The sequence below is a fragment of the Suncus etruscus genome, chromosome 1, assembly GCF_024139225.1.
Source record: "Suncus etruscus isolate mSunEtr1 chromosome 1, mSunEtr1.pri.cur, whole genome shotgun sequence".
Taxonomy (NCBI): Eukaryota; Metazoa; Chordata; class Mammalia; order Eulipotyphla; family Soricidae; genus Suncus; species Suncus etruscus.
The window spans coordinates 106,243,043-106,252,712 of NC_064848.1; the positions used below are offsets into that span (position 1 = coordinate 106,243,043).

General features: G+C 33.2%; 1 pseudogene; it reads right to left on the bottom strand.

Annotated features, from left to right (window-relative positions):
• The window catches only part of LOC126013508 (STE20-related kinase adapter protein beta-like), an 89,091-nt pseudogene extending 80,968 nt beyond the window's left edge, over nucleotides 1-8,123 (bottom strand).
• Nucleotides 8,124-9,670: the final 1,547 nt, after the last annotated feature.

Below are 9,670 nucleotides of genomic sequence, written 5' to 3' on the forward strand. Positions count from 1 at the left end.
AGTTTAAATTGTGTTTCCCCCAAAGTGATATATCAGAATCATAATCTCAAGCCCATATATTAAATATGAAAAATTACTACCTTACCTATACACCATGCATGATCCAGGCTAATAAAGTTATTTAAGTATTAAGAACATCTATGTAACCCAATATATTCACATGAAAATATTATACTAAGAAGTCTACTTGAATCTTAGTTCAAGTTCATTGATTAGGAAATAGGAGAATACAGAAATAGCATAAATATTATTAAATATATCACAAGTGGTGGTAATATAATTATTACTCTCACATATATATTTTTGGAGGATTTATATATTAGTATCCTTTTATCCCAGGTGTAGGGAGATTTATTCATACTTAGTGGAAAGTTCAAATATCTATGTAATGGTAATATTACATTTTAAATTAAGGGACACCAGAACTATGTGTTTAACATAGTTAGCTATATAAGAAAAAGCTAATTATGAGACATCAATGACCATAGCCATTGTGTGATATGAGCTCTTTTATTGTGACTTTAAATAAGGGCCACCACTGTTCTGTAACATTTTTCTTCCAAACAAGGTCCTTGATAGTTCTTGAAGCTGTATTATACTATAGAAATGATGTCTTTGATTAATAGCATTAAAATGCCTTTCACAAATTAACTCACAGATCAACATCTTTTTTTTGGGGGGGAGATCACACCCGGCAGCGCTCAGGGGTTACTCCTGGCTCCACGCTCAGAAATCGCTCCTGGCAGGCTCGGGGGACCATACGGGATACTGGGACTCGAACCAATGAACTTCTGCATGAAACGCAAATGCCTTACCTCCATGCTATCTCTCCGGCCACAGATCAACATCTTATTACATCTTAACAAATTAAGTATAGCCTGAATATTAATAAGAGAAGTATATAATATCATTTTATTTTTTATGTACAAGGCTTTGTCTAGATCAAGAGTGTATATTGAATAGTAACATGCATTTTTTAATACTCTGCTTACTATTTCTAAGCATGAAAAGTCACATCCAAATAAACATAACATGGTCCTTTGACAGAGTGCAAAAGATTGGAGAGTGATATCAACAATATTTGTAGTTTATTGGCTTAGTTTGAACTTCAGCATCTTATGGTCACCTATGGTTACCTATGTAGTCAGAAGAAAAAAAGAGAGAGAACAGCAATCATTTAAAATTTATGCAGAGCACTCTGTTCTCCTACTCTCTACTTCTCTTCTACTACCAGCACCAAGAGTTCCTCTCTATAAAGCTTATTTAGGAACAAGTATTCCCCCCACCAAAAAAACCCACCCCTTTTTAATTATGATTTTTAATTATGATGTCTCAGGAAATAGCATATAATATTGCTCTCTGGGCAAGAAAGGTTGCCCTTTTAGGATTATATAGTTCTTCCATAAAAAAATAACCTTTACATAATATATGTGATGCATTGTACAGTGTTGGTAATGTTCACCATTGCTTTGTTTGCTTTGGGACATTTTTTTGAGAAACACACTTGGCAGTACTCAGGGACAGTAATGCACAAGCATTACTTCAGGTAATTGGAGGATCACATGTGGTACTGGAGATCAAATTTAGTTGTATGTAAGGCAAGCTCCTTACCCACTGAACTATCTTTCCTACCATTCATGGTTACTTTAAATGTTTTATGTGATCTGCACTGAATAGTTGATATTTGTCAGATAGTTATGATTTTGTACAACTCTAGGAATCAGGGAATACTATTCCTATTTCAAATATAAGAAATCAAAAACTTAAAGAGATTAGGTATGTTTACCACGAATCATACTAGCAGTAGGTACTGGAGCCAAGATTTTAATTAACATCTGCTTGATTCCAAAATCTGATATCTGATAATTAATTAGCATGTCACTTGTTGCCAAACTGGTATACTAAAAAGCATTTTTCTATAATGACTTTACTTATAGGTATAATAATTTTATCATATAAAACTTGAGTTTCCAAAAGCATGATTATGCAAATAAAACATAACATGGTATGAATTTTTAACAAAATGTTCTAAAAACATATTGATTTGGAATTCATAACACATAAACACATACACAGCTTAAAATTAAACATTATTTTTAATTATAATATTTTAATTTCATATGCCAGTTATCTGTGTATAGATGCATACAAGAATGAAAAGTTTACTAAGAATCTGGGAAGGTAGTTCAAAATGATGGAATGAATGTCTTGCATATTCAAGGATCAATTTATTTTACTACATGACCCTTCCAGACCATGACCAGCACCACAGATGTAGTACTTGGTATCTAATCCATGCTATCTATATAGCCCAATATTTCCAATAAAATAATAATCTGTCTTATTTTATATTAATTTTTACAAAAAAGTTGTAAGGATACAAATTATAAAACATAATTGTGATCATATAATATTTTTTCTTTTTGCTTTCTTTTTTAAAAAGCTTCATTTCTATTCTTCCTTTCTTATTTTTATTTTTCTATTCCTTTTTTAATAATAACTTTGCTCCTCTCACTAATATGGAAGGAAATGTATTATGTTCAATTATTTAAACTATGCATTTTTCTTTAAATAAATTTAAAAAGGCATATTAAGATGTATAATCACATGACTTACAATGGTCAAACATGACAGATTGTCTTAGTTGTGAATATTTCAAGTTCGAATTTATATAAGAAGGTGTCCAGAAAATAGTATAGTGTGTAGGGCATTTGCCTTGCATGTATTAACCTTGGTTCAATCCCTGTACCTTCCAGCACCACCAGAAGTGATCCCTGATCTAATGCCAAGAGTAAGCCCTGAGTACTGCCAGGTATTGGCCCAAATAAACAAATAAAATAAATTTATGATGCATGGAATTTTATGGCTTTAATATTCACATTAATAGAATAAACAAAAATGCTTATTAAAAGTTCAGCATAGTAATTAGTATCTTTCTTGAAAATTTTGACCAAAAAACTGATTTTTATATAATTATAAAATAATATTAATGTATACAAATCATTAGCTTTTATTAACCTCACAGCATTGCCAAACCATGATTTTTCACCACAAAAAATGGTCCTTTACCCATCAGAATCAATCTTCTACCATCTATAATGGTACTGGATCCAAGGAAGTATTATTTGGGGAATATAACTCTGCAGTCATTATTGAAACATTTACAATAAATCAAAATATATCACTGAATCCCTACGAGGTTATTCATGAGTGACAATAACAGAAGAAAGATATCCAAGAGAAGCTAATAAAATAGAAAATGACATGTAGCAAGTCAATAGTATAGATTTTTAGAGATCTATATATAAACTTAATTAGTTTTAGCTATTTAATATTTTTATTTTAAAATAATTTATTTTATTTATTTATTTTATTTTTATTTAAAAATAATAATTATTTTATTTTAAAAAGGTTAGAAACATCTATAAATATATGAATAATGCAATTCATAATGTTTAGACATTGTAAAAAATCTAATTTTAGTGTATCATACTTGAGAGTAATAAATTTTTCATTAAGCTATACAAATAATCCCATACATTTCTCTATACAAATCTTTCCATACACTATGAATTTCATAAGAATATGTGCAATCTTAAGAGATCTAGTAGGGGCTGGAGTGGTGGCACAGTGGTATGGCGTTTTCCTTGCATGCTGCTGACCTACGATGGACCTCATTTCGATCCCCAAAGTCCCATATGATCCCCCAAGCCAAGAGAGATTTCTGAGTGCACAGCCAGGAGTAACCCCTGAGCGTCATTGGGTGTGGCCCAAATATACAAAACAAAAAAACAACATGTAGTAATAAAATTACATGTAGTAATTAAATGAAATAAGTTAACCTTTCCAATGTAGCTGGACTGTTTCTTAAATTATCTCAATACATAATTCTATCTATGTGATTATATGGTTAAGTTCTATAAATATCATAAGAAGCTGTTCTGGGGCTGATGATATGGCTCCAGCATACAAAACATGCTTTTGTGAGACCTTAATCTCACAATCCTCCTATAGTAGTATTTTTAATATTCATTATTTAAGAGGATATACTAGATGAAAAGCATTTTTTCATATATATACACATAAGTAAACACACACACACACATATATATAATTTTTCAAACCAGAAATACTAGAAATTATTTTCCACACAGTTTCAACTAAGGGTTTGATAAAAGTACATGCTTTTTTCAATGCAAAATTAAACTTTTCCTTAAGCTCAGATCTTGAAATCTCTTACTGGCCTCTTCTAAGTTCCACAGGGTTCTTATCTCTGTTCACCTCAGCGTATTTGTATCATAATGGCAGCAATTTCTGCTAGCAATTGCAGAGATAATTGTCTGTAGATTTTATATAGATTTTTTGCCTCCAGATAAAAAGTCTGTTTCTAAATTTTAAGAAATTTCATATATTTTGGAGGGCCGGTGAGGTGGCGCTAGAGGTAAGGTGTCTGTCTTGCAAGCGCTAGCCAAGGAAGGACCGCAGTTTGCCCCCCCCAACATCCCATATGGTTCCCCCAAGCCAGGGGCAATTTCTGAGCACTTAGCCACGAGTAACCCCTGAGCATCAAATGGGTGTGGCCGAAAAAACAACAAAAAAAGAAATTTCATATATTTTTTAAAATGAACTCTGAAAATAATTATGTAGTCTTTGTTGTCAAAAAATCTCTTTATTTATTTTTTACCTCTAAAAATGTTGTCCTTTATTTTGTCCACTATGAAATTAGTATATAATTTATATAATAATAATAAATTTTTAGTAGTAAAATAGATTCTGTAGTTGTGTATTTTTATTTAATATATAACATATGCTAGATTATTCAAAATGACTTACAAACATAAATTCTTACAATATTTATATAACAACACATAGACATTAGCATATCTTCATTTCACAAAGGGATGGAATTGGGGTACAGAAATATTTCAAAACTCGTTCTCATAGAAGTTCTTGTAATGCATTTGTTTTATAGCCTCTCTTGAGTGGAAATGACATTATCAGACTAATTCAACATTTGAAAGGCTATTATTATCCAAGGAGAATGTCTCTAGTAACTGAATTTTTTTTCTAATTTGCCCAAATAAGCAGTTATTAGATATGATATTTGAACTAGGTAATCTATGTCCAGAGTCCATATTTTTAATATAACATGGAAAGAGTCCCTAACTTTCAAAGGCCACAATTTTCACCCAGAAATATTTGCCCTCATCTCACTGCCCAGATTTCTAAAAATCACTTTATTTATAATATACTTTAAGTCAAACCTGTATATGCTTTATTGTAGTATACTTTATGCCAAACATGAATATGCTTTATTATCACTCTGATTAAATCAGCCATTTAATCTCAGTAAAGACTTGATGAAGAAGATATAGGTTAAATTTTTACCAAACTAGAAAGCATAATTAAAATCTGTAGAAAGCATGTGGTGAGTTTACTTTCAATACCAGGTTTCTCCAATGACCAGTCATTTGATTACCAGACACCCTATTTCTAGGAAATAATCAAGCCAGTAAAAAAAAAAAAAAAGAAAAAGAACACAATTCTTTAGGAGAAAATTATATACACTAGAGTTTGATGAAGCCTTTTGAATCAGGTAGAAAGTTTGGAATGCTTGAATAGGACTTGTTTCTAGAATACTAAATGCATGTTGACATAATTTAAACTATTGCTTTCCACATGCCTTTGATTATAAAATTCTGAACTGGAGCTAGATTTTCAGGATTAAACATTAAAATTTAATTAGAAAATTAAATATTCTATATAAGTTTGTCAAAGCAGTTGTACAATTATATCAAGCATTAAAAAGCCACATTTGGGGCCAGGCGGTGGCGCTAAAGGTAAGGTGCGCCTGCCTTGCCTGCGGTAGCCTTGGACGGACCGCGGTTCGATCCCCCGGTGTCCCATATGGTCCCCCAAGCCAGGAGCAACTTCTGAGCGCATAGCCAGGAGTAACCCTGAGCGTTACCGGGTGTGGCCCAAAAACCAAAAAAAAAAAAAAAAAACAAAACAACAAAAAAAAAAACCAAAAAAAAAAAGCCACATTTTAGAGTTTTTATTTTTCAGAAAGCATTAAAAAGCCACATTTTAGAGTTTTTACTTTTCAGAAAGCTCTATCAGGGCTAATATTTTGTGATGATCAGAGCTGTTTCCACTTTCCTCCTTAAAGGGACTTTAGTAATTGTTCCTTCTCTGTGAATTATATATCCAAAATCGGGAAGTGGGGACAATAAAAATATAGTTTCCAAGATAATAACTTCAAAACTTGTTCATTTATTTATTTTGTGTGTGGGATAAAGGAGGAGGTGGCTTGCTAAATAAATTGGAATATTGAGAACAAAATATTTTTGCACTGTTTGGTCACATATACAAACACCTCTCCAAAACAACCCTGTTGCTCTGACAAATGTTTGCAGAGAACAAAGTCAACCTGTTTCTATACTGAAAATTGTAAAAAGAAAGAAGAAATAAAAAAGTCATCAGAATAAAGGGCAAGTAACAGATAGGTTTTAATTTCCTATTATCTAGATCCCAACTGGGATAGATCTCTAGATAAGGTGAGAGAAACACAAAGGGCATGGAATTTTCACTCACTCCTGGAAATGCAATTGCAACTGTATGGATGGGCCTTCATATTCACTAAAAAAATTTGTCAAGACCAAATGCTCTCAGTAGTGTATGTAATGTAAAACCAATAAAAGAAGTAAATCCTAGTACCGTATTTTCCAGCGTATAAGACAACCCCCTAATTTTACAGTTAAAACATAGGTTTAGGCCTATATTTGCTGTATAAGACAATGTTCCTGTGCTGCAACTCTATATTCCACAGTGAGTCAATTACAACAAGCAAAGGTCCAAAGGTTATACTGTAATAGACATCCTCTCTTGCCAATCTGAGCAGGCTTTTTACAGTGTAGATTCGGGTACAGAACACTGTATAATTTGCATGCATAAAAAGCCTGCTTGGATTGGCTGAGTTAGAGAGGCGGTCCGAGCAGCCTGGCAGTGATTGGTGCAGGATCGAGTTGGAAAATTAGTTTTGTGGCAATATTGAAACATCTTTTGTTTAGCGGCATATTGAAACATTTTTCGGGATATACTTGGCTTATAAGATGACCCCTGATTTTTGGTTGACTTTCTTTTGTTTCAAAAGTCGTCTTATAAGCTGGAAAATACGGTACATAAATACAGAGAAGATTGATTACCACACATAGGCACTGGAAGTAGTGAACAAACTAGAAGAGGGTGGCTACAAAGTACAAAATTCTAGTTATTCTAGTCAACTAATGAATGAAATGTAATGCCCAGCATTGTGATTATAGTTACAACACTGTATTGTTTATTTAAGTTTTACAGATTATAATTAAAAAGTATAAAAAGTGCACTTAAAATACTTCGTGATGTAGAATCTTTTTATAGTGCTCATTACCATATTACTTAGTCTTCTAGACTTGAAAATTATAATTGTATTAAGAATGTTCTATGCACGATCTAACCTACTGAGCCTTTTTCTGTAAAGTTTACCCTCACCCATGATTATTGGCCTAGGAATTAAAAAGCCTTTCAATTTGACTTGCTGGCTTTATATTTTTAAGCACTCTGACCCATTCTATTTGGGTCAGTTTTTCTACTATAAGCTTTGGATCAATATTTATTGTCTATGTGTGTGTATGTATATAGAGGTGGTATTCACCTCTATATCTGTCTAATGACAGTATGTATTGTATATAACGTCTATGTTGTATGTAGTTCTCCCTGTTTATATAAAAACACTTTCTCTTCCCCCTCCCCTTCTTACCAGTTTAAAAAGTGGTATCCTTTTTTATCCCTTCACTCTCTCACACCTATTTAACCTATCTAACCCTTTTAACCCTCAGTTCATAACTACTCAGGAACCAGACCGTTCCCCCAACATCAACCCCCTGCCAGTTTCCAAAGCAAAAGGACAACCTCACAGCTCACTTTGCCTTCGCCCAGGAAGAGACTGCTGCTTCTGCTGTTGCTAATTTACTCTTGGCGGCCCCTTTTTGTCCCTTCCCCCTTAACTGTGGACTGTTGCTCACAGTCGGCTCACAGATTCGGCTTTTAAGAGACGGTTGGCTCGAGGACATTTCCTGATCCATGACTACTGCAAGCCATTTTTCAGACCCGACAAGAGAATGTTGCAAGCTGAAGCTGTATTCTGGTTTTCATCTCCTAACCAGACTATATCAAAAGACTTAAATGAAATATTTACATTTACCTTGTATGTTTTTAGGTGTATTTCATACATATAATTTAATATGTATTTAATTCATGTAAGTCTGTTTGTATATATCCTTATGTAGATGTATTTTACTCATTTTTTGGTATGTGTTTAGTAGGAAATTTTAGTAGATAAGTTTCTCTTGGGTTCAAAGTTCATATTAGAACCAGGTTATAGGGGTTACTTACCTTGTTATTTTTAACCCCATATGCACCAGTAGTAACCTGTGGCATTGTTCCTTCTTGCATAGGCACATTATAATTGGAAAATCTTACATATAGAAAAAGTTTTTATCTAAAAGGGATAGGAATTCCTAAATATTTTATTACACGTAGCTTTCACCCTGAATATTTGTCATAGTGACTTGACTTAGGCTTCATTCATTGGACATTGGCTGTTCATCCCCAAACCTTGGCTCCCATGTTTGGAAATGAGATGGTTTTCTGTACCAGCACCACTTCTATTTGGGAAGGCCCTAATGATACACTTGCACAAACTTGTTACAGGGCAGATTCATATGACACCCTGGCTACTTGGAAACAGCAACTTGCTTTCAGGGTGGGTTTCCCTGCCTTGCCATCTAAAGTTGAGATGAATCCAAAAGACACTCTGACACCCTGCCTTTGACACAAAATCTGTGCAAAACCCAAGATCTCTAATTACAGAAACCTGACAATGACAACCATGATTGAGGAGAACTTTTCCTGGGACCATAAAGAAAACATTTGAGGTTAGAAAGCATAGGATGACAGGAGCCTGTCTTATGGCAGGATGCTTCATGGGTAAAAACACCCTGTTTTTTTAGCCCAAAGGTTTTTATTTCTATTTCCACAACTTTTGCTGCACCAAATGCAAAAAACTATCAACCCTTTTTATATTTTAGATAGGTCTCCATATTTTTCATAGAACCTTGGGACAAAAAATACTTTGTTTTACCTCAGATTCCTGCATTTTTCTATAATAAGAAGAGGGAAAAAAAGAAATAATGGAGGACAGGGGCCAAGTGTTCTCAGGTATATTGATGGAGATTAAAAAATAGACAGAACTAAATATCCAAGCCAAAGTCAAGAATAATAGTATCAAGAGACCCAAACTATAATGATCTAAACTTAAAATGTATGTGTTATACAGTCATGCCAGAAGACATGCGCTCTGGAAACATTGTTGGAGGAAGGCTGACACTGGTGGTGGGATTGGTCCTGCTGCATTTCTGAAATATGGCTAAGAAGGACTTTATAAATAACAATGGTTTTAATAAAATACAATTTTTTTTTGTGTTGAAGTCATTTCTTTCTTTTTTTTATTATATATATAATTTTTATTTTGATCATAGTGGCTTACATATTGTTGACAATAATATTCTAGGTACATATTTACATAAAATCAGGGGGATTCCCATCCCTAAATTGTCCTCCCTACACCTCC